Below are 24,574 nucleotides of genomic sequence, written 5' to 3' on the forward strand. Positions count from 1 at the left end.
TTAATCTATGGAAACTGGAGAGCTTCCTTCAGACCTACCAGGGTTGATAATAACCTCTGGGAAATCCATTCAGGGTGTGAAAGTCTACAGGAAAATCACCTGATATTTCCACTCTAAATTTGTCCTTGAACCAGAACTACAAATTTGTCCTTGAACCATGGGAACTAGAATGAACTAGAATGCATAGTCTTCCCTCCAATATGAGTCCCTTGTAGGTGATCTGGTCCGTGTCTGAAAAGTGCTGTCCTCTGCTGATAGAACCATCCTGTCCTTCCTTGGTCATAGCTGTCGAAGAGGTCTATCCCTCCTTCCAGAGCCTTGCAGGCCAGTTGGTTTTTGGATGTTAGCCATTCTTGAGCAATCCCAAAGTGTTATGGTGTAATATTTGTCATCTATCTAAAGCATGAGTTTCAATCTCATGAGCAGCACCCACATGCACCCACATGCACATGATCACAGTAGGGGGATTAATTCTCATGCAGTGATTTAAAGGGACTGCTTCTACTGTCAGCTTTATTTCAGTGCATTTTGTCATGATGGGAAAACTAAAACAATCACATCTCCCTACTGATCTGCCAAGTAACTTTAAGCACTCTTAAGAGAGTTTAGAGTTCTATAAATGCTGCAATAAATGCTCCAATTCTGAGGCTAATCTACTGGCCAAGGTTAAATGACCTCTAAGTGGAAGACATTCTGAAGATGACAGAGACTGATGAAGATGCTAATATGTGCCAGAGTCCTAAGCTGGGCATTCTCCATAGATATCATTTCCCTTCTATTATACCCCTATGAAATAGGTGTAATTTCTTGCTTTATATATTAGGATGCTGTGTGGGTGCAGAGAGATTAGCTGATTCACACAAAATCAGCTAGTAAGGGGGAACCAGGACTTGAACCTGAGCCCCTCTGACTCAAGAATCTTCTCATAGGAACAGAGAGCAGAGAATAGATTTCCCTGGCTAGGTGCCACCCAGGAAGATGCTTTTACCCATTACAGGGGTTGGAGGCCAAGGAGAAACCACCTCATTGACAGAGGTCTCACTTAATGCTAATATCTTAATGCTAAAGATATATCAGCGGTGAGTGCGTCTCCAACTCACCATTTTAGAACAGGGACCTTTCTTCAATAAAGACTGCTTGAAACCAGCAGAAGGCTCCCAGAGGAGCCAGAGGTTTGCCGGGAAGTTCCCCCACGCCAGGCCCCTTCTGGCCAGCAGTCCGAGCCCAGATGGGAAGCAGGCGTCCAAGGCAGGGCAGACTGCACATGCAGGAAAGTGCGTCTCCCACTCGCCATTTTAGAACAGGGACCTTACTTCAATAAAGACTGCTTGAAACAGGGAGAAGTTTCCCAGTGCAGTCAAAGGGCAGCTGAAGGCCACCACAAGCCTGGTCCCGCCTGGAAGGAAGCTGGAGCCTAGAGGGGGATCCTGCAATTTGGAGCCCAGAGTGCAATCTGGCTGCCCCACCTCCAGGGAAGTCTGTGGGACTTCAAGACACACCTTTGGAATTAAACAAACACAGAAGGAGAAGATATTCTGTGACAGTAACCATTAACATACTCAAAGTACCACTGCCTTCCTAGACTTCTGGCATAACAGTATTTGACTCAAATGGACCACCAGTTTCTGAAATCCCAGAAAGGGCACACCAAAAAGATGCCAGCCAGCACCAGCGACACAGTGTCCCAATGCATAGGGCAAATTAGAAAACAGGCAGCAGGAGAAGAAAAAGTACTTGCAACCTAGCAACTCCTCAGGAAAAAGACACACCACAAAAAGAAAACCACCCACCAGATTGCAACAACAGTGACTTGGAAGAACTTCTGAACCTCCTAGAAAGAGAATTTAAAATTGCCATGATTAAAAAATTGAAAGAAGTCAAAAATGATATGGGAAAAATAATCGATGATCAGAAGAATAAAATTGAGTCCCAAAAGAGGGAAGTAAAAGAAATTCAGGAGATCAAAGAATTAATGGAGGAGCTAAAGAACTATGGAAAAAGCAGTGAAAGCAGAATAGATGAAATGGAAGAATGAATAAGTACTCTTGAAGACACAGAAATAAAAAGAACCAAAACAGAAAAGGAAAGAGAAGTACAAATGAAAAAGACTGAAGAAAGACTTCGGGAACTATCTGACTCCATGAGGAAAAGAAATATAAGAGTTATAGGAATCCCAGAAGGAGAGGAAAGAGACCTAGGAACAGAGAAAATACTCAAGGAAATAATTGAAAAGAACGTCCCAAAAGTGAAGAAGGAGCTGAAAATACACATACAAGAAGCAAGAAGAACACCAAATTTCCATGATGAAAGGAAAAATACAGCAAGACACATAATAGTAAAGCTCCCAAGAGTCCAAGACAAGGAAAAAATAATGAAGCTGACAAGAGGGAAGAAACAGATAACATACAAAGGAAAACCAAACAGACTGACATCAGACTTCTCCAAAGAAATACTACGGGCAAGGAGAGAGTGGAGGGACATAGTCAACAGACTCCAAGACAACAAATGCCAACCAAGAATACTCTATCCTGCAAAGGATAAGGACCTTCCCAGACAAACAGAAACTCTGGAATTTCATTACGACTAAACCCCCACTCCAAAAAATACTACTAGGAGTCCTAAAGCCAGTACCAACAGAAGGATGAACAACAATGAAAGAAGTTATTAAAAAAAAAGAAGTTATTAAAAGAATAAATAAATAAAATCAGAGGAAAGACAAACACAATGGCAAATACAGATGCTAACATATCAATATTAACTCTAAATGTAAATGGACTAAACTCTTCAATAAAAAGACACAGAGTCGCAGGCTGGATTAAGAAACAAACACCAACCTTTTGCTGTCTCCAGGAAACACATTTAACTACAAAAGATAAAAGTAGACTCAAAGTTAAAGGGTGGAAAACAATCCTACAAGCAAATGGACCAAAAAAGAAGGCAGGAACAGCTATACTTATATCAGATAAAACAGATTTCAAACTCAAAAAGGTAAAAAGAGACCCCAGCGGGCACTACATTATGATCAAGGGGACAATACTTCAAGAAGAAATAACACTCATTAACATATACTCACCAAATGAAGGAGCACCAAAATATATCAAACAACTATTATCATTTCTGAAAACAGACATCAGAGAAAACACATATGTAGTAGGAGACTTCAACACACCACTATTAACAATGGATAGATCAATGAGACAAAAAATAAGTAAGGACACTAAAGCGCTAAATAAGGATCTAGAGCACATGGGCTTAACAGACATCTATAGAACACTAAACCCAAAAAATCTGGGTACACATTTTTCTCAAGTGCATACAGATCATTCTCCAGGATCGATCACATACTGGGACACAAGACAAACATTAACAGATACACCAAGATTGAAATCATAGCAACCATCTTCTCTGACCATGAAGGCATCAAACTAGAAATAAACCATAAAAAGAAGACAAGGAACTCTCCAACCTCATGGAGATTGAAACCCACAGTACTGCAAGACCACTGGACTAATGAGGAGATCAAAGAAGAAATTAAAAATACTTTGAGTTGAATGACAAGGAGGATACCAATTTCCTAAATGTATGGGATGCAACAAAAGCTGTAATAAGAGGAAAATATATAGCAATAGAGGCTCACATCAAGAAACAAGAAAGGACTCAAAGAAACAACCTGATCTCACATCTCAAAGAACTAGAAAAAGAACAATAAAAAAAACCCCAAAGCCAGTAGAAGAAAAGAAAGAATAAAAATCAAAGCAGAAATAAATGAAATTGAAACTAAAAAACAACCCAAAAGATCAATGAAACCAAAAGTTGGTTCTTCAAAAAAATAAATAAAATAGACAAACCCGTAGCCAGGCTCACAAAGGAAAAACAGGAGAAAGTACAAATAAATAGGATCACAAATGAAAGAGGAGAAATCACAACAGACACAGCAGAAATCAAAAGAATAATCAGAAACTACTATGAACAGTTATATGCAAACAAGTTCAACAATCTAGAAGAGATGGACAAATTCCTACAGCTTCACAATCATCCAAAGCTAGATAAAGAAGAAACAGAATACCTAAACAGCCCAATTATAAGCAGCGAAATTGAAATGGTAATCAAAAACCTCCCCAAAAACAAAAGTCCAGGACCTGATGGATTTACAAATGAATTCTACCAAACATTCAGAAATGAATTTGTACCTATTCTTCACAAACTCTTTCAAAAAATTGAGAAAGAAGGGATAATACCAAACTCATTCTATGAAGCCAACACTACACTAATACCAAAACCAAACAAGGACAACACAAAAAGAGAAAACTACAGGCCAATCTCTCTAATGAACACTGATGCAAAAATCTTCAATAAAATTTTAGCTATCAGAATCCAACAATGTATCCATAAGATAATTCACCATGACCAAGTAGGATTTATTCCAGGAACACAAGGATGGTTCAACATCTGAAAATCAATCAACATTATCCAACACATCAACAAAAAGAAATATAAAAACCATATGATAATATCAATAGATGCTGAGAAAGCTTTCAACAAAGTACAACACCCATTCATGATAAAAGCCCTTGAAATTCTTGGGATACAAGGAACATACCTCAACATCACAAAGGCCAAATATGACAAGCCAACAGCCAGTATCATTCTCAATGGGGAAAAGCTGAAAGCATTTCCATTAAGATCTGGAACAAGACAAGGATGTCCACTCTCACCACTGCTTTTCAATATAACACTGGAAGTCCTAACCAGAGCAATAAGACAAGAGAAAGACATACAAGGAATCCAAATAGGAAAAGAAGAAGTTAAACTATCACTATTCGCAGATGATATGATAATATACACAGAGAACCCCAAAAACGCCACAGAAAAACTAATTCAACTAATCAATCAGTTTAGTAAAGTGGCAGGATACAAAATCAATATGCAAAAATCAGTAGCCTTCCTATACACAAACAATAAATCTGAAGAAGAAATCAAAAAAAAAATCCCTTTTATTATCGAAACAAAAAAATTCAAATACTTGGGAATAAATCTAACAAAAGAGGTAAAGGACCTATACAAAGAAAACTATAAAACACTGTTAAAAGAAATAGAAGAAGACACAAAGAAATGGAAAAACATCCCCTGCTCATGAATTGGAAAAATTAACTTTATTAAAATGGCCATCCTTCCAAAAGCAATATACAGATTCAATGCTATTCCAATAAAAATTTCAATGTCATTCTTCAAAGAAATAGAACAATTCTTGATGAAATTCATATGGAATCACCAAAAACCCTGAATAGCCAAAACTCTCCTGAAAAAAAAAAGAAGGGAATGGAGGCATCACACGCCCAGACTTCAAACTATACTACAAAGCCATAATCATCAAAACTGCATGGTACTGGAACAAGAACAGACACACAGACCAATGGAACCAAACAGAAAATCCAGAAATAAACCCACAGATTTATGGTCAACTAATCTTTGACAAAGGAGCAAAGAATATGCACTGGAGCAAAGAAAGTTTACTCAATAAATGGTGCTGGGAAAACTGGGTCACTACTTGCAAAAGAATGAAGCTTGACTACTACCTCACACCATGCACAAAAACCAACTCAAAATGGATTAAAGAACTAGACATAAGACCTGAAACCATAAAATACATAGAAGGAAATATAGGCAAAACACTACGTGATATGCACATCAAAGACATCTATACAGACACATCACCCAAAGCAGTGATAGTGAAGGCAAAGATAAACAACTGGGACTACATCAAATTAAAGAGCTTCTGCACAGCAAAAGAGACAATAACAAAAACAAAGAGAAACCCCACCAACTGGGAGAACATTTTTGCACACAACACTAATGATAAAGGACTGATCACAAAAATCTACAAAGAGCTGATGAGACTCAACAAAAACAAAGAAAATAATCCAGTCAAAAAATGGGCAGAAGAGCTAAAAAGAAACTTCTCCGAAGAGGAAATGCAAATGGCCAACAGGCATATGAAAAAATGTTCAACATCACTTGTCATCAGGGAAATGCAAATCAAAACTACCATGAGATACCATCTCACACCAGTGAGAATGGCCCATATTAAAAAAACTAGCAACAACGAATGTTGGCGAGGATGTGGAGAAAAAGGAACTCTCCTGCACTGTTGGTGGGAGTGCAAACTGGTCCAACCACTATGGAGAGCTGTGTGGAGATTTCTTGACCTACTAAACATAGAGCTTCCATATGATCCAGCAATTCCACTCCTAGGTATTTACCCAAAGGACACAGAAACATCAATTCAAAAGGGCACCTGCACCCCTATGTATATAGCAGCACTATTTACAATAGCTAAGCTTTGGAAACAACCCAAATGCCCAAAATAGATGACTGCATCAAGAAGATGTGGTACATATACACAATGGAATATTACTCAGCAATCAAAAAATATATACACATGCAGTTTGCAGCAACATGGATGGAGCTAGAAGGGATCATGCTCAGTGAAAAAGTCAGAAAGAAAAAGAAAAATACCAGATGGGTCACTCATAGCAAGAATTTAGAAAACCTAAATAAGAGACCAGGAAAAAGACTAATCAATACAAAGTAAAAATCAAAATCAACAAGCAACTATAAACCAAAAACACACTAGGGGAGTTGGGGGGGAGAGAGGGGTAGGGAGAGGAAATACTATAGTCAAAATAAGTGGGGGGTGCAACAGTATGGGGAATATAACCAAAATGAAAATGCATACATTGTGCAAAGATGAAAAATGATGTAAGAATTATATAAAATAAAATATTTAAAAAAAGAACAAAATCAAGTGTGAACCAAAGTTGCAAACCAGAGCTTTTATAGTCACTGAGAATATTTATTTCCTTCTCTGAAAGTTAGTAGTGGGTGGAGTTATTAATGGGACAAATTGTTACCAAAACATATCTGTATCATTGACTGCCTCCCCCTCCACCAGTTCTCAACACAATTGTATTATAATGCAACAATAAAATGCCTCCTTTCAGCTAATGAGTTCAAAACTGTATCTATTCTTAGTAGTTATATGAATAAAGTCACAGGACTCATTCTCATTTAGGAGCACAGTTTTGCACCACAAAGGAGGACCAGGTGAGAATGCAAGGCTCATATCCTGAAATCCTTTTCAGTATTTCAGCTTCTAGAAAGCATTAACTCCATTGAGTTCCACTCATTTGGCTGCTGATTTGACATCATGATTATATACATAAAGTTATAACTTTTTGTTTATCAAACACCATTGATTCCATGAGGATTGTAATTTTGAACTTGGTCTATTTGTGACAAATTGCCTGAAAATAATAGAGACAATTTAACATAATGAGTACAGTAGTTTCAGATAAATTACCCCTATAGAACATTAATTGTATTCATTAAATAGAAAAGGATAAAATGCTTAGGTCCTATCTATTTTGTTTTTATTTTTAGAAGTCATCTTTAATTTCGTTTTGATTCATAAGATAATAATCTAGACAGAATGAAAAAATAGTCATCATAGTAAGATGATTGGATTAGGATGCTATTTTTAATTAAAATTCTACTTAAACCAAAAATCTCATTCAAAAAAAAAAAAAAAAGATATATCAGCAGTGAGAAACTGGCATTGAAAGAATCAGAGTGAGGGGAGCAGAGGCTGGAACAGCAAGGAAACTGGTTTGCAATGTGGCCTGTAGGTGCAGCCCTGTCCTCCTAAAACACAGAGATGGTTTATATTTCTGGTTTCACTTTTACATTCCTTACTATGTTCTTTGAGGACAGAGGTCACCCAGCAAATAGATATTTGATGTCTGATTACAAGAACCTTGCATAATACTGTGATTCCAAAGGAAATGTAGAGTCTAAAAAGTTACAGGGAGCACGAAAAACCAGATGTTGGGAAGTCAGTGCAATCCTAGATGTATTGATTTTGGCTCCTTGGGACCTAACAAAAGAGCCCAGATCCTAGTCTCACTCTGCCAAGAGAAGCAAACAAAATGGGACTGGTGACGACTTCTCGCCGGGATCCCAGGGCCAATGTGCACAAGTGAAGGCAAGAGTGCTTGTGCAGAGCCTACCTAGCCCTGGCATGTGGCCCTTTTTCTCTGGGGAGAACCAGGAAGCCTCTGGGGAAAATGTCCCCCAGTGACTTGGTAGCTTCCTGGAACACAGGGGAACATGAACTTGGATGGCAAAGGTTTAACCCTCCAAAAACGACATCCATGGGCCTGAGCTGAGATATGGGTGCTTAGACGTGAGCTGACAAGAAGGAAGAAAGACACAAGACCCGGGGAAAGGATAAAGGAGTGGCTTCTGAGCATGATGAACACAGAATGGCCGCCATAGTCACCTCGGGGACCACCTCATGGCATCTTAGACAAGTCCCTCTTCCTGTGATTCTTGGCTGTCTTGTCTCCCGGTGAGAAGCCAGACCAGCGTAGCTAAGAGTCCTTCATGACTTGGCAACTATAATCTTTTAGTCTTGATCTTTATCAGTGTTTTCCCTGTATTAAACATCCCCTAGTCATTATCCATATCTTCTTATCATCGCTACTCCGAGAATCTCAGGAGGAAGTAGGAAGAGGGTGCGAAGAATCAGGAGTGAGCCACACAACCCCCCTTCTCTGTCTGGGATGCCAGTGAAGTAGCTACTCCTAGGAAAAGCACGAAGCACCTTTCTTGAAGCTAATTGACAGTCTTTTGAGCAGAGCTTGTGAAATTGTCAGAAAAAAGGCATCTTTAACTCAGGCAAAATCTCATCAGCTCCTCAGGCCTTTGTATGTCTGGGGGCCTCATCCCACTGGCCCACCAAATGCTGAATGGAGACAAAGCTGTGGAAAGAGTCCTATCTAGGAGCAAGAGCCTCGGTGACTGCCAAGGATCTGCTCCTCTCTGACACATCCAACAAGACTCTTTCCCACCTACAAAGCTCCAAGAACCCTCTGGCTTGGACATTCTGGGGTACTAGGACATGGGAGAATCCTTGCTTTTCCTTTTTTTTCTTTTCATCCTTCATTTCAGTGACAAAGTTTGCCAGTGTGTGTAATGGCCCTTGTTAAGCATGTCCTCTGTGCCTCATCCATGTCTGAGCAAGTTGTGCCTTGCTGCAGGGTACGCCCCTCCTTGTCAGGCATCAGTGTAGCCAGAGTGTTAGGAGAAGAAAATAATAGCAGCTGGTAGAAGTGCTCTAGTTTATTTTATGCTTATTTCCATGGAACAATGTGGATCAGTGTTTCCCAATGAAGAGTATCCTTGAGTAATCCTCTCCTTCGCTAGCTTCTAAAATGCTCATAACATTTTTGTGACGTATGAGAAGATGCTGTCGTCTGAGGCTCTTGTCCCCCCAAAGCAGAGCGTGGACTTCCTTAAAAGACCCATTGGGGAGAGTGGGTGACATGAAGTCTTCCTTCTGATGGGATCTGGTGCACCTACAAACTCAGCCCCATAACCTGAAAGCAGAATTCTTCAAGAAGGGTCAGCTCATCACCACGTGTCCTGAGGCCCAGGCCAGAGGCGGCCCTGCCTTGGGCCTACCCGTTAGTGGGACCTGTTCTGGCTTCCTGTGGTTATGCCCCAACTGGGCAAGAAATCCTTTGGGCCTAAGGAAAGTAACCCCTTGTAGCCTATGACCCTTCTACAGCATATCCCACACACCAGAGCTCCTGCCAAATAGCCCCCAAATCACATCCAAGGCATAGTCTGGCCATTTCCCTTGGTCTCCCCCTCCCCAAGGATATTTGTGCTTCTGGTACACCCACCTCTTGGTCCCCCGGGGTTACTCCTGGGGACAGAGCTTGGCTATGGGGCTGTATTCTGCTCCCAGCTGCTTGAGGGAGGGCATGACAGACTGGGGTGAGCTGGGAGTGAGAATTAAGGCAGGGAAAGGGAGACAGGTTGCAAGACAGCACGGCAGGGGCGTGCAGAAAATTGGAGAATCTGAAAATGATCAATGAAAGTCTGGCTTTCAAGGTGATTGTGAAAGGATATTTGTCAAGTTAGGAGCATAGAACATTTGAACTCATACTTTGTTAATCAGTTTCACAACCTTTAATTCCAGACAGAGGTGGCACAGGGGCTGTCCTGTGTTCCCTCGCCCTGCAAAGATAAGGAGGGCGCCTGGAAAATGGTGCAGCTCCAAAGGCTTAGAGATACATCATTAAAGAGGAGGGCAACTAGGAAATCAGGGCAAAGGCTCACAGCTATTTTATTTATATATATATATATATATATATATATATATATTTTACATCATTGTTCATTTTTAAACAATGTTTGCTTTCCCCCACCCCCTCAGGTGTAGTCCCCATAGAATTTCCTTCACCCATGCACCGTGCACCATCACCTCAGTCCCCTGTGCTCCTCCCTTCCTCCCTCTGATCCCAAGACTTGCAGCTGTAAGGGAAAATCCCTAAAACTCAAGACATGGCAGAAAGAAGACTCCAAGGCCACGAGAAGGACCCAGGTTCCAGCAGTGTCCACCTGCCACACACACAGGGCTGTGTCCTCAGGCCCCACCAGGGTGAAGCCTCCTTCCCAGGCTCCCTTCCAAGCGCCTCACCCACACAACCCAGCTTGTGGGCACAAGAGACCACTGCCCCACACCTGAGCCCACCACCAACCCTCAAGGCACTTTCCTATTCACTCCTCAGCCACGATTCCTGCTCCCCAATTTAACACCAATGGTCTCTTCCTCCACCCCTTGGTATGCTCATCCTCTCTCCCTTACTCCACCCTTTACACACCCTTGACCTTTTCCCTTCATTTCAATATTTGTCTTATCTCTCAGGCTGGCTCCACTGCACACATTCCCCCGGGATTCCCTCCATTTTTGCGGTAATGGCAGGCTTTCCTCTCTCCTTCCAGCTGCATAGCATTCCACGGGGTGCATTTACCAAGCTGAGTCCTTGTCTTAGTTATGGTAAATAATGTTGCAATAAATATTGTGGAATGTGTAATTTTTCAAGCTGGTAATTTTGTGTCCTTTGGACAGATACCCAGAAGAAGGCTTGCTAGCTCATATGGTATTTCTATTTTTAGTGTTTTTTTTTTTTTAAGATAAATCCTGATCACTTTGCAAAGTGGCCACACCGATTTACATCCCCACCAACACTGTGGAGAGTTCCGCTTTCTCCTCCTCTCCAACACCTGGTGAGAGTCTTTTCGATGTAGGCCATCCTCATAGGTGTGAGGTGGTAGCTCATTGTGCTTTTTGCTTTGCATTTCCCTTATTAGAAGCGATGATGGGCATTTTTTCCATATACCTGTTGGCCTTCTGTATATCTTTTCTAGTGCCTTTCCCCACTTCTTCCCTTACTGAAATCCTTTAAGACTCAGCGTGATGCAACCAGCTGCTCTAAGTCCATGACCTCAGACTCTCCCAGGAAACAAAAACCAGGAAAATTCACATCTCCTCCTCTATACCCATTGTACTGTATGCCCAGGTCTACAAAGGCATACCCAGAAACCAGATCTTATTTGTTTTGTACCCCTAGTACTGCACAGTAGTGGCCAACAAATATTTGCTCGTGACCTCTGCTCAGCTGTGGAGGTCAAGGGTAAGGCAGCACTTCTCACTTTGCCTAAGTCTGCCTTCCTCCCATCCAGAAGAGAAAGTCACCTTAATCTCCTGTGTATTCTCACCATTTCTCTTCCCCCTCTTCACCATCATGGTCATCGTGCACCAGGGTTTGTACAGTAGCGTGACTCTTACAGACATCCATTCCTGGCATCCTCGTAAATATAAAATATTATAGGCCCCACCTTCATCTGAAGAAATATTTCAGAAAATAAGTGAGCAACAGAGTTTGAACTTGAACCCAGGTTTTAATTCCAGATTCAGTGGTTCCCTTCACTCCACTAGATTCCTGAGGTCACAACTTGAGTGCCCACACTGTGCTGGTGACTGAGCAGCTCATGGAGACCCCAGGAACTGACCGGAGCACAGATCCACGCAACACTGGATTTGGACAAATAAGGAAGAGATGGGGGAGAATCCCTCACATTTAAAAAACGATACAGCACAATGAACAATGTAGGCCCAGGATCAGGAAGTGAGTTCAGCTTAAGTCAACCCCAGTCATCAGAAATGCTGGCTTGAAAGAAGTGCTTTACAGGAACAGCAGGTCGTAAGAAAGTTACTGGTGTTTAGAGGAAGCTCTGTCACTGGCAATGGTGGCAGAGGATTGTCTCATAAGGATCACTTTGGAAAGGGTTTGGAAAAAATATATACAAAAGAGATGGAAGCCGTCCAGAAATAGAGAGTACAAGGAAATGTGAGAAATGACAGAGAAACTGGTCTGGGCAGAGGATGAAGAAGGAAGCCAGGAAGTAGCCCAAAGAAAGACAATCCCAGGCAGGGGGAGGCTGAGCTGGGTACATCCACCCACTTCTGTGGCCTATGGTTTCCAGGAGCACAATGCCAACCTGACTGCACCAAGCCAGGCAAGTCAGCTCTGGGAGGAAGGAAACGGACCATGAGATTTTCTGCCCCTACTCCCCCAAAAGCCCTGGAAAGCCAAGGCCACTTCTCATCTCCCTCTGGAAAAGAGGCTCTGCCCCTGCTGGGCTGCCGGAGCAGAGCCTTCCTTTCCCTCCGGAAGAGTCCCCAGGTCCCCCTCTGCACCTGCACACAAAGCAAAAGCCCCCACATTCAAGACCTTTTCCACTTGGACATGGGGTGGGAAAGCTGCTGTTCGCCTTTACATTGTGTAGGATGAAACATGGAATGACCCTGCACTTGTAGTTGAGATAAGGAATAAATTGATGCCCAGCTCCTGTCAGTAAAAGCCAGTTTTCCAGAATATAAGAATAGGGTACGAGAAGCAGATACCAACTCTAAGCAGCAGCAACTGGTGTGACCTGAACGAAAGAGCCCATTTATTTCGTATGTGCCCATTTCACCAACTGCCACCTCCCTTCTCCCTCAATCAGGGCCTGGGAACCCACCCGTGTCCTAAGGGGCTTCCACCAAAGTGATGGCAAATGGGAAATGTGGGGGAGGAGGCTGGGAAGAGACTGTTTCTGTACAAAGCCTAACATAGATCCGTCATTCTGGTTCCCACCAGGAACTTCTTGATAGCCCAGTGACTACAGGCTTTGAAATGCCTGGTAGAGCCACCACCTAGCGATTAGTCACCTGCCAGAGCTGGTAGGTCAGCCCGAGAGCAGACAAACAGCGGCAGGCGGGAGCGATGGGAGGTGCTGTCTGAGATGCTGGTGCCTGCGGCTGCCCCAGCTGGTGCCTGCGGCTGCCCCCTAATTATGGTGCACACTGCAACCTGGGAAGCCCAGTCAGTTCTGGGAAGCATTCTGGGGAGAGACGCCCCACTGCTGGCCTTCCCTGGGGCATCTCACATGGACACAGGCAATGCTTCAGGATATTTTACTACTCCACTGCATTGGGACCCCAGGAAGATATAATCAAGAAAATATACCAGGAAGTGACAGATGTGACTTCTACTCCTATTTTCTTGGCAAAACCAGTTACACTGGAGAGAAGTCTAATAGTCAACTTCAGTTGGAATAAACTGTGGCAACAATCGACCCCACATCCCCGTGATTTGCAGGAATAGCTGTTTATATCTTGCCTGTGTGACATGCTGTCTTTAGGTCATCGAAGGTCCTGGGATCCAGGCAGATAAAGCAACTTTTAAGCGGGGCATTGCTACTCTCAGGATAGATGGAAAGGAAAGTGTGTGAGTGGGTGCAAAGGCTCTGATGCTTCTGCTCACTGGGGGCAGACCTCTCTTCCACCTGCTGTATCCAATACAGTGCACCATCTCACCCACATTCTAATATAAGAAAGACAAATCCTCCTGCATGGAAAGGCACCACAGGTCTCATGAGGAAGTCGATGACAGGCAGTAAAATAATCTTATTGCAGGGAGAAGCAGCAGATATTGGGAACAAAAGCTTCATTTAACAAGGAGGAGAATATGAGCCCGCCTGTAACTTGAAGTGGAGGTGAATGGGACATTAGTGATGTTAGTAATGTCGACCATTGGTGGCACTGTTGTTAACACAGAGGACTATAAAATAGAATTTTGTGAGCGGACATGCTACATTTTGCCTGTAATGGAAATTAGGGGATTAGGGACAGTTACTCAGAACAACAGATTATTGATCCCAGTCTGGGGTTGGCGAATCTGTGATTATCTATTTATATTCAACAATAAATTCATTCAACAATTATTTATTGAGGCCCTACTATGGACTTGGAATTGTACCCACTGATACACTGTGGAAAACAAAACAGATCTGGCCACTATTCCCTTAAGAATTAAATATCTTTAGAGAAAACTGACATTAAACCAATACACACACAAATAAGTATATACTTACAAACTGGGCTATTGCAATGGAAAACACTGGGTGTAAAGAGACAGAAACACAGAGAGAAGGTGACACTGGGGGACAGATGTGGGAACTGAGTGCTGACTCCAAGTTAGTGGTGGAAAGAATGTTCTAAGCAGTGGGTACAGGTCATGCAAATGCCCTGAGAGGAGAGAGTTTGGTAAACAACGCAGTGACAAGAGGAGGGAAGCCAGTGCAGTGAGTGAGTGGAAAAGCAGGTCACAGGGAGGATGAGGAGAAAAGCTCAGCATGCAGGACCTTTAGACCAAGTCAAGGGTTTTAGTTTGTGTTTTAAGGGAAATAACTCATTTATGGTTTTCAAGTGGAGGCCAGAGGGGTTATGTGTGAGTGTGAGACATTATCTCACATCCATTTATTGAATCATGCTGTCTGCCACATGGAGAGTGGATTGAAGTGAGACAAGAGTTGAAACATAAAGACTAATTTGGAGGTTGGGCAGGAGCCAGACAAGGTGGCGGTGGGTTGGGTTAGATCTACAGAGATGGAAGTAGTCATGCCTACAGTAACTTCAAGACATACTTCAGGCACAAAGTCAATAATTATTTGTCATGAACTAGAATGTGTGTTGCAGGGCATTGAATGAGAAGAAAATATCAGGAGAGATGGAACTGGTTCTGCCTGAGAGCAATCTATCCAGAAAAGGAAGAATGATAAAGCTGTGGGAGAGGGGAAGATGAAAGTTCAGTTTGGGATGTGTTAATTATGAGATCCCTGTGAGTAATACTAGGAAATATCAAATTGAATTTAAGAGCCTGGGGCCTAGAAGAAAGGCTGGCTTCATAAACTCATTCAAGGGTCATGATATATAAAGCAATATCAAAAGTCATGGTGATGGACGGGATGAGGATTTGAAGGGAGGAGACAAGAGGGCAGTGGACTATTCCCTGAGGGACTTAAATATTAGGGTTCCAAATGGGAGCAAGGGAGGGACAGGGTGCTAGGCAAAAGTCTAAGAAGACCAGGGCTGTAGGGGGTTGGAAAACCAGGAGAAGGTGGTGCCATGGAAGCAAAAAGAAGTGTTGTATTTTGAGAAAGAAGAGGTTAACAACCTAGAATGTGAGCGGACATGCTACATTACAGAAAGGTCCAGTAAAAGAGGAACAGAGAAATTGCCATTGTCTTTGGCAGCACAGAGTGAGCTAGGAAGATGGGGTTCAAGAGAGAGGGCAGAGCCAAAACTGATTACACTGAAAAATGAGTAGGCAGTGAGATGTAACTGCAGACAATCTTGCAAGAAGTGCTAAGTAGGGAAGCAAAGATTTGGGGCAATAGCTGCATTTTTGACAGGATATTTTCAACTTACAATAGGTTTATGGGGCTATAACTCCATCACAGAGGAGGCATATCTGTGTACAAATGTTTGAATTTTTTTTTGTATGGAATCAAAGAAGAGTTAAAGAGAATAAAGCAGAATCCCAAGCAAAGAAACAAGTAACTTGATAAAGAATGGGGTGCAGAATACAGAAGGGGAGCCCACTTTAAAGAGGATGAAGACACCTCTCCCCAGACACAAGGAGAGAAGGGAAATTGGATAGTCAGGTCACCAGATATTTGGATTTAGTAGTGAGGAGAATGGAGTAGACTCTTTATTACATATTATTTGGCAGGGATTTTTTTCTTTAATTAATATGAGGCAAGGTCTCATATTGATTAAATGGAATGAGTTTAGCCAGAAAACTGGAGAAAGTACAAATATTCCTTGAGGAGAGTAGAAGAATGAAACTAGCTCAACAATAAGGTTGGAAATCATGAGAGTAGTGTAAGATTGTTCATCACCGGAGTAAAATGTCCCATTAATCCATTCAGCAGTGGCATTTTTGCCCGGAACAGGGTTGAGTTGCATAAGGCAAATGGAATAGAAAGAAAAGAGACCCAAAAAATCGAGGGTCTCTACATGGGAGAAATTATTAAAATGGGCCATGGTTTTATAAAGGGATATAAAGGGAAACAAAGAAACAAAAGCTGGTGGATACAGAAGGGGTGGGACCATCAAAGGGGAGAGTTCTGTAATGTTAAAAAGAATATATTCCAGAGTAGAGTATTTGGTGCTATTTCTGGTGGTTAACTTGTAATAGTTTTTCTTTTTAATTCTTATACTCTGAGATGAATGATCATAAGTTTACAGGTCAAAGAGTTTTGACCAATGATACTCATTTCACCCAGTCCATTTTTTCTCTCTTTCTAAAAAGTTCTTTAATGCCCCTTTCCAGTCAATCCCCACCCCTACCTTCCAACAAAGTCCACCACAGTTCTGATTTCTATCACTATAGATTACTTTTGTCTTTTTTAGAATTTTTTACAAATGGAATGATACATTTTGTATATGATTTCTTTCACTCAGCAAGTTTTTGAGACTTATCCATCCTGTGTGTGCTGTAGTACATCTTTCTTTTTTTATTACTGTGTGGCACTGTGTTGTAAAAATACAATTTATCCATTCTTCTAATGATGAATTTTTGTTTTGCTGCCAGTTTTTAACTATTGTGAATAAAACTACTCTGAACTTTCATATACAAATCTTTACGGTGGACCTGTTTTCATTTCTCTTGGGTAAACAACTGGCAGTAGAAATTCCAGGCAACATAACAACATAAGAAAAAAGATTAAGTCCATAAGAAATGTTAGATAGTTTTTCAAGGTGGGTATAGTATTTCATACTTCCATTATCAGCATGCAAGAATTTTAGCTACTCCACATTTTGTCCAGTATTTGATTTTTTTATCCCTTTAATGTAAACCATTCGAAAAGGTATAAAGTGGGACCTAATTGTGGCTTTGATTTTCACCTCCTTGATGACTAATGATGTTGAACACCCTTTCACATACTTATTGAACATTTTTATATTTTTTATGGAGTCTCTTTTTATTTTTTTTGAACATTTTTTATAATAAATTTTATTTTTATATTCCCCATACAATTGCAACCCCCCCATTCTGACCCCATGGAGTCTCTTTTTAAATTGAAGTTTTGGTCTTGGTATTATTGAAATTTGGAAATTCTTTGTTTAAGTATGTACTTGAGGTACACATACATTTCAAATATATTTTCCAAATCTGAATTTCCTATTCATTTTCTTAATGACATATTTCTCTAGTTAAGAAGTTTCTTATTTTGTTTCAGTTGTCTTTGAATGTTACCACTTAGAGAGTTTTTAAAACTTTGTTTTGTTATGTTTTTAACTACCCTGTTCTCTTCTGAAATAACTGAAGGTTTAAATTTTCCACTTTTTCTAAGAACAATCTACTAAAAACTGGCAATGAAAGTGGCAGAACAAGAAAAGCATTTTTTCTGAGGCACAGAAAATCTTTTATTGCCACAGAAAGCAAGTGTACTCGTCCCACCTCATCAACAGCTTAAAGGGTCACAGAAATGCACATAATAAAGTACAGCACAGACACAGGGAGACTGGTCCCTTGGACTATATTGGCTATAATACTGAGGTAACCAATTGACCTTGTTCAGTGAAAATACCTCTAACACAATGAAAAAAATCAACTAGTTATAACATCCAATCATATATACAATTCAAATAAAAATATATATTATTTGTTTCAATGTATAGCAAGTTTAATACATTAGTGTTTACAAAATAAAAACTGTATTCTACTGAAATTTTTCTTGTGCTTTCTTTCCCCCATCACTAAGTTTGAAAGACCAGAAAAGTATGATAACTAAGGAAACTGATTTATGGATTTAAAGATGCAGTTTGTGGGGTCATTAAAGATGGATAAATATTCGTTGGCAGATTACCACATCTTTAAAAATTGTTGCTTCTTAAAATATACAAACTTAAACTGTAAGACACAATTTAAAAAAATCCACAAAATTTCTCAAAATAGATTAGAATACAAGGAACGTTTCATGAAACTACTGATATACTAACCAGTTCTATGGCTAATATTAAAAACTGAACAATCTATTTAAATCATACTCATACTATTTCTACACACAGTGAACAAAACATCCATAATAAACAACCTCAAGCAAGCAACAATTGCAAGGTCCATAAAAAGCTTCTTTAGTGGGCAAAACACTGTAATACAATTAAAACATTTAATTTAGGAAGGGGAAAAGCCTTTTAATAGTATAAAAGTTGTTTACTGATGTTTCTACTGTAAAACTATTCTACAAATCAAAATGAAAAAGCAATTATATAAGTGACAGTGATCAGAGACTACAGTGCAGACATTTCATCTAGTATTTGGCTGATGAATTGTAGTATAATAGGTTTGACTTAATATTTTTACACAGTTATAAACTAGAGCAGAACTGAAAACAAACAAACAAAAAAAAAAACCCTCGTTTTCCAAAGTCAATACACTATCCTTAGCAATATCTGGGTTTAAATTAATCTGGAGAAAAGTAGGTAAAGGTCTCAAATATCTTCTCCAATAGCAAAAATGTATGTTGACAGAAGTAGCATTTGCTTTTTTTTTTCCACTATGAATTCCCATGTAAAATTCTTGTAAACAAGTACATTACTAACATTTAAGCATGCCCCCATTTATATTCATGCCCCCTATGATTAAATAGGGGGAATTAAAAACATACTTTCAAGTTAACATGAATTCTAAAAAAAACTGCATTCACAAATCTGGAAAGTATACAAAAATTAAATTGTAAAATAAATAATGACTATAGGTGTCAACTAAACTGCCACAGAAATATGCTTGCAAATGTGGATGTAGTGATTATCCACACTTGTGATGATGCAGGTAGGAAGATATTCCCCAGGGAGAGCTTTTTATTCTCTCTGACTCCAGTGTGTGGAGAGGAATTTCTGGATATAAAATGGTTCTTACTCTATTAAATATAATAGACTTTTTAACAGTCACCATCCTTATCACATTTAGGGTTAACTTACTCTGTCTTAACCTATTTAACACATTCTGAAGCAGCAATGTGAAAGTCAAAACTTTTACACATTAATCCATTTGTTTCAAGTTCTCGGTCCAAGTAATAGCTTCCTAGTTTTGTTACTTTTGCGGAGCTATCATACAACAACCTGTATCAACAGAAGCAGAGATTTTCTGCTCTATTGCTCATCTTTTTAACTTTACTCCACTATTAATTGTGTAAATGTCTTCACTGAGTAAGTCAGTAAAAACATTTTACTATTAAAAAGGACACACTTCCTATTAAATTCAGTTTTATCAAATATTAAATCCACATTTTCCTTGGTATAAATTGAGTTATTTGCTATTCAGTTTTCCAGTCATTGCAACCTTGTCAATAACTACATTACTTATACTTTCTTTTTTATGACTGCAAAGATTCTAAACGCTGACATATTCACACTAAATATAGGTAAGTAGACAACAAAATTTCAAGTAAAATAAACTGTATCTGTGTCTGGACCAAACAGGTCTCAACATCTAGTTTTTAACTTCTATAAATTATACAAACACATTGTACATTCTTAAATAATGAATGCTTACAATAGAAATTTGGAAGCCTTTCCACAAGGAACGATTTACAAAGGAATGTGAATGGATCACTACTTCTATTACAGATTGCAACAATTTCTCACTCTTCTATTTTGTGGCTGCTGTTTTGTTTTCCTGGTTTCCAGATGATTGTATCAGTCCTTATGCTTTGGCTATGAAATCTGTTTGAGCTGAATGAGGCAATATTGGTTATTAAGGCTTGTATCTATGATGGAGCATTATCCTTAAATCTGATGCCACTTCCAGAGAATACTGAGCGAATAACAGCTATCGTAAATCTTCAGGCTCTGTTTTGATGACTTTCTTTTCCAAAGTAAAAGCTGAGTGAGGGTAGTCTTTTAAAATCCCAAGGCTCTCCGATGAGTGGGACTTTGCCTCACTGGAGTAAAGTCCAATCAGCTCCCCATCTTCCACAAAATGATGGGGTTGTCTGTTCTGTAAGGTAGACATTTGGAGATTCAAAGGTCTTTCTCCTTGACCATCAGAGTTATCAGAAGTCAAGCTATTAGGGCTGTGTGCTTCCAAGCTCTGCCTGTAGAGTCCTGCAGACAGACTTCTTACAGCATGCTGCAGTCTCTCCCAACCAGTTTGGGTGCAAAGGAACACCATCTGCTTTGCCAACACCTTTTCAGGCGGCTGAGCACTAACAGCAGCAAGTTCTTCACTCTTAGCTTTAGCCTGCCGGAGGAGAGTTTGCACAGAGTCCTGGAAATCTGGAAACCCATCCTCCACTTTAATTCTCTTTGGGGATAATTCATCTCTTTCTCCACATTTTGACTTGGTGGTTCTGTAAGTATATTGATAGGTGACTTCTCGAGCAATCTGCCTAGCCAGAGCAAAAAGTTCATCTCTTCTTGTCAGCAGGACATTATCCTTCACACAGAGTTGAGCAGCAGCTTCATTAACAGTGTGCTCAGGAAGCGTGAGATGCTTCCCATCCTTTCTTTTTGAGTCAAATCTTCCATATACTGGGCCGCCCTGGTGGCTGTCCGCAGCCTCTGCAGCACTGTTTCCTTCCCCGCCAGCCATTGAGGGTCCCACATGGCAAGCAGACCTCTCCTGTCTCGCCCGCTGCTCCCCGCAGCAGTCTATTTCTTCAGTCTGCCTGTTCTGTACCCTGCTCTGTCTCTGGTGAATCCTCTCACCCTCCTGCGCATCTGGCCTGTACCCCGGCTCTTGTATAAATAAAATAAATCTTAAGAAAAAAAAAGGATTGTTTAAAAAAAAAAAAACCTTCCATATACTACACTGTATTTTCGAATTTCCTCCTCTTTGTGTGGGTCATCATCGCTCAACTCGAAGATATGACTTATCATTTTGGCCAAATTCTTGTTGTTTTTTAGCAGCTCTTTCACTTCATTCAAGTCACTTTTCAGCAGTGTGGGCCATTCGCTCCCCATATTCAGCTACAGAGGGTGCTGCAGCAGCATTCAGTACCTCAATGCTTTCTTTTAGGGATGCTGGGGAGCCAAGGACTGCTGGGGAGAAGCTGTGCTCACTCTCAGTGCCAGAGTCTGGATTCACCAATACCCTGTAGCACTAAGCTCCCCACATCTGATTTCCCCTGTCCTAGACTCCGCACACAGGTGGTGGCAGCACACTCGGGGATTTTTAAATGAGGTTTCCGGGCGCTGCTATTTCTTTCACAACTGCTGCAGGATATTCCCAGCCAGGTTGGTGATCCCTCTGGTTATTTATAGACGGGTATGCTACTGACTGGTAGAGAAGTCAGCGGCTGATTCAAAAGGCTGGGGTTTGTAGCCCTGCCTCTCAAAGCCTTCTGAAGCCTTCTAACAAGAAGAGGCTTGCTAGCCATGCCCACGAGGGCCATGATTTCCAATTATCCCTCTTCTCCAGCTTCACAGAGTTGCTGGACATCGTCACCACCTTGTTGGATAAAGGCATCAAAATAAGAAAGTAGATTGGCCTTTTGTAAAGCTGCATTCTATACAGCTGCAGCTCCCCCAGGGTCCTGGGTAAGGCCACAGCCATTACTGTGATGAGTTTAACTGGGCCAGCGGCTGCAGCAGTCTTGGGGTCTCTCCCTCAAGGACTGCTCAGCCCCAACTTCAGAAAGACAGCCTGGTCTCTCCCTCCTCAGGTAGTGGTCGGGATGCTGAGGGGGGAAGGGAAGGTGGTGGGCTTGCTCTCCCTGGTCCCCCACAAGCTGGGACCCCTAGCTGCTCCTTCCTGCCCACCAGCCCCGAAAGACAGTGGGCGCTCACTCAGCAGCAGCAGCAGCTCCAACAGAAGCATTTTTTAAAAGTGTTTTGTAGGTATGAAATCCAAACACGGTATGCAAAATGCCAAATATTTATAAAACAGGAAGTATCTAAACTTCAAAATTTTTATAAGGTAAAGACAGAAATGTTGACTTGCCAAGGAAATGGAAAATAGCTCATTTTTATGTGAAAAAAGTATTAGTTGTTGTGGTTTTGTTGTTTTTTTTTTTTAAGCTGGAAGGGACTTGTGTATATAACCCAAGCTCTTTGATTTTAATATGGGGGGATATTCAATATAGAAATGAGAAATAATCTGCCTGAAATGTTGATTGGTGGTCATGAGATCTGCTGTGAGGTGATTGTTTTTCTGCAACTTTTCTTGGATGGTAGAGCAGCGGGAATATAAGCGTGAAATAGTTACTATTGACATTAATACTGATTCTCCATCCAAGACAGACAGATCACTTACATCAGCCAGGGTAAAGGGAAGCTCCTGGATATCTTTCAAAAGCCATTCAAAACTGTTGTGGGGCAGTTATTATCACTTGACTGATTGCTGTTTGCAAGGCACCTGACTGCCATACAGACAGCTGCCACCAAGGTAACAGTGGTGAGGGTTGACTCCATGATCAGCAAAATCCAAGTAACCAGTTTTCAAGTAGGTGTGTCAGAGAATCCACGTAGACACTGAGAGTTTTCAATTTATGCTCTCTTCATTGAACTAACAAAGCATAAATTAATCTCTAGTTGCTCAAGTCCACTAGCTGATTTATAAAGAATTGAACTTCCAAAGTCCATACAGAAAACCACTGATTACATTTCTGACACATCTACACAGATTGAAGGAAAATTTAAATAGCACTTTTCAAACTGATATTTTGCACAATGTAAGTTCTAATAGATATTCAAGGAAGCGCAGGAAATAAAGTATCCTGGAGTGAAATACACATGTGAAATGCTGAATTAAACAAAGCTTAATAATTTGCAGTGCAGGCCTTGTCAGACACTTTTCTATACTTACTGTGCTTTGGATCCAGAGATTTCCCTAGGTGATTTGAACAACAGAATCATCTCCCATGAGTGTTTTTGTGGAAAACATGTTGAAAAACATGATTTAAAGAAATGCAAACTTTAGCGCACTCTCATTAAACTTTTTTTCTATTGTTATAACATCAATACAACAAAAAGTTTACCACTTGAACCGTTTTTAAATGTATATGATGGAGGACAAGAATAGCAAAAAAAAAAAGGAGGTGCGCCACAAGACCAGAAACCTGGCTCACCCAAGAAGGTAGGGTTAGAAGTTTGGCCACAGCTGTGGAAATCAAGATCCTTAGGCGCAGAAGACAGTTGCCGAAACTAGTATCCTTAGGGGCAGACACCTAGATCACAAAGCATAACTCCAAGTAGGTATCCCAGAGCGCATCCAAAGGTAAAGATAAGGAGATTGAGCCCATTGTAGAATCTCTGGTCCCTTTCAAATTCTACATTGTTATCCAAAATTAGCAACCAACTGAGGACTCACAAGGAGTGAGCCCCTCCCAAACAGAAGAAGACTATATCAGTTCAATGTCTGTCTGCACTGGTTTTGGGGCAGCACTCCCTCTGCCCACCTGCGACTATGCAGGTGCCTCTTCTCACCAACCCTCTCCCTCTGCAGGGCAGCAGCCTTCCTGCCTGCCCATGACCTGTCAAGGTCGCCTGCCTGCAACCATGCAGGCCTCTCTGAGCAAACCTGTCCTTTCTGGAGCAGCTCTTCCTGCCTGCTTGTGTCTATGCAAGTGTCTTTAATGTTGTGCCCAGCGTCGACCAGTGCAGCCCCCAAGGACACACAGACAACCGTTGTAAGAACACAAAGGAGTTTATTACGGGCTCGAGACAGGGCCCTCGACACGCACCGATGTAACGGTGGAGGTCGGGAGCCCTGAACAAAGGGAACAGGGATCTTATATAGGGGTACAAGTAGATTTCTAAAAATTAAATCATGTTGGCAATCATTCATTAGTTACATAGGTGCATCATTCATTGATTACACAGGTGCATTCATTAACAACGGTGGGTACACAGTTATTTTATGGCTAGTTTGACCCCATTAGTGGCCTGCATTGCTTGGTTCTATTTTATGGCCAGTTAGACCCATTACTCGGCTCCGCTGTGGCTGGTCATCTGAGATAAGACCAGAGTGGGGTGGGGGTCATAAACCCTCTTTGGAATGCAGGCTATTTAGTCTTGAGTAAGCAAAACTTGAAATACTAAGATGGCGGTTATACACAAGATGGAGGAATAGTGGCTAAGTTTCACATTTAACTGTGTTAGCCCCTCCCTAATAAACCTGCCCTTTAAATATAACTAATGTCTCTGTCTCGTGGAGAAACTCCCCTGGGAAACTCGCTGCATGTCGCTGAAATGGGAGCTCCGGTGAAACGTTTCCCAGAGTGAACCCCAGGACCCCGCACTCCAAACTCACAAACTCCAAAAACGACAACATATAGTTCAATGGTATCGAGACAGCCACATAGCTGGGCAGTCATTACTACTAAACAT

The 24,574-nt window shown here is 41.0% G+C and overlaps 1 pseudogene across 1 annotated transcript; it reads right to left on the minus strand.

Annotated features, from left to right (window-relative positions):
* Positions 1-20,075: 20,075 nt before the first annotated feature.
* Positions 20,076-21,812, minus strand: LOC311171496 (NGFI-A-binding protein 1-like; annotated as a pseudogene). The gene is made up of 2 exons: positions 21,053-21,812; positions 20,076-20,777 (listed from the first exon to the last, which is right to left on the minus strand). The product of its transcript is annotated as an NGFI-A-binding protein 1-like (transcript).
* Between the last annotated feature and the right edge of the window lie 2,762 nt (positions 21,813-24,574).

Source organism: Talpa europaea (assembly GCF_964194135.1).
Source record: "Talpa europaea genome assembly, chromosome: 6".
Lineage (NCBI taxonomy): Eukaryota > Metazoa > Chordata > Mammalia > Eulipotyphla > Talpidae > Talpa > Talpa europaea.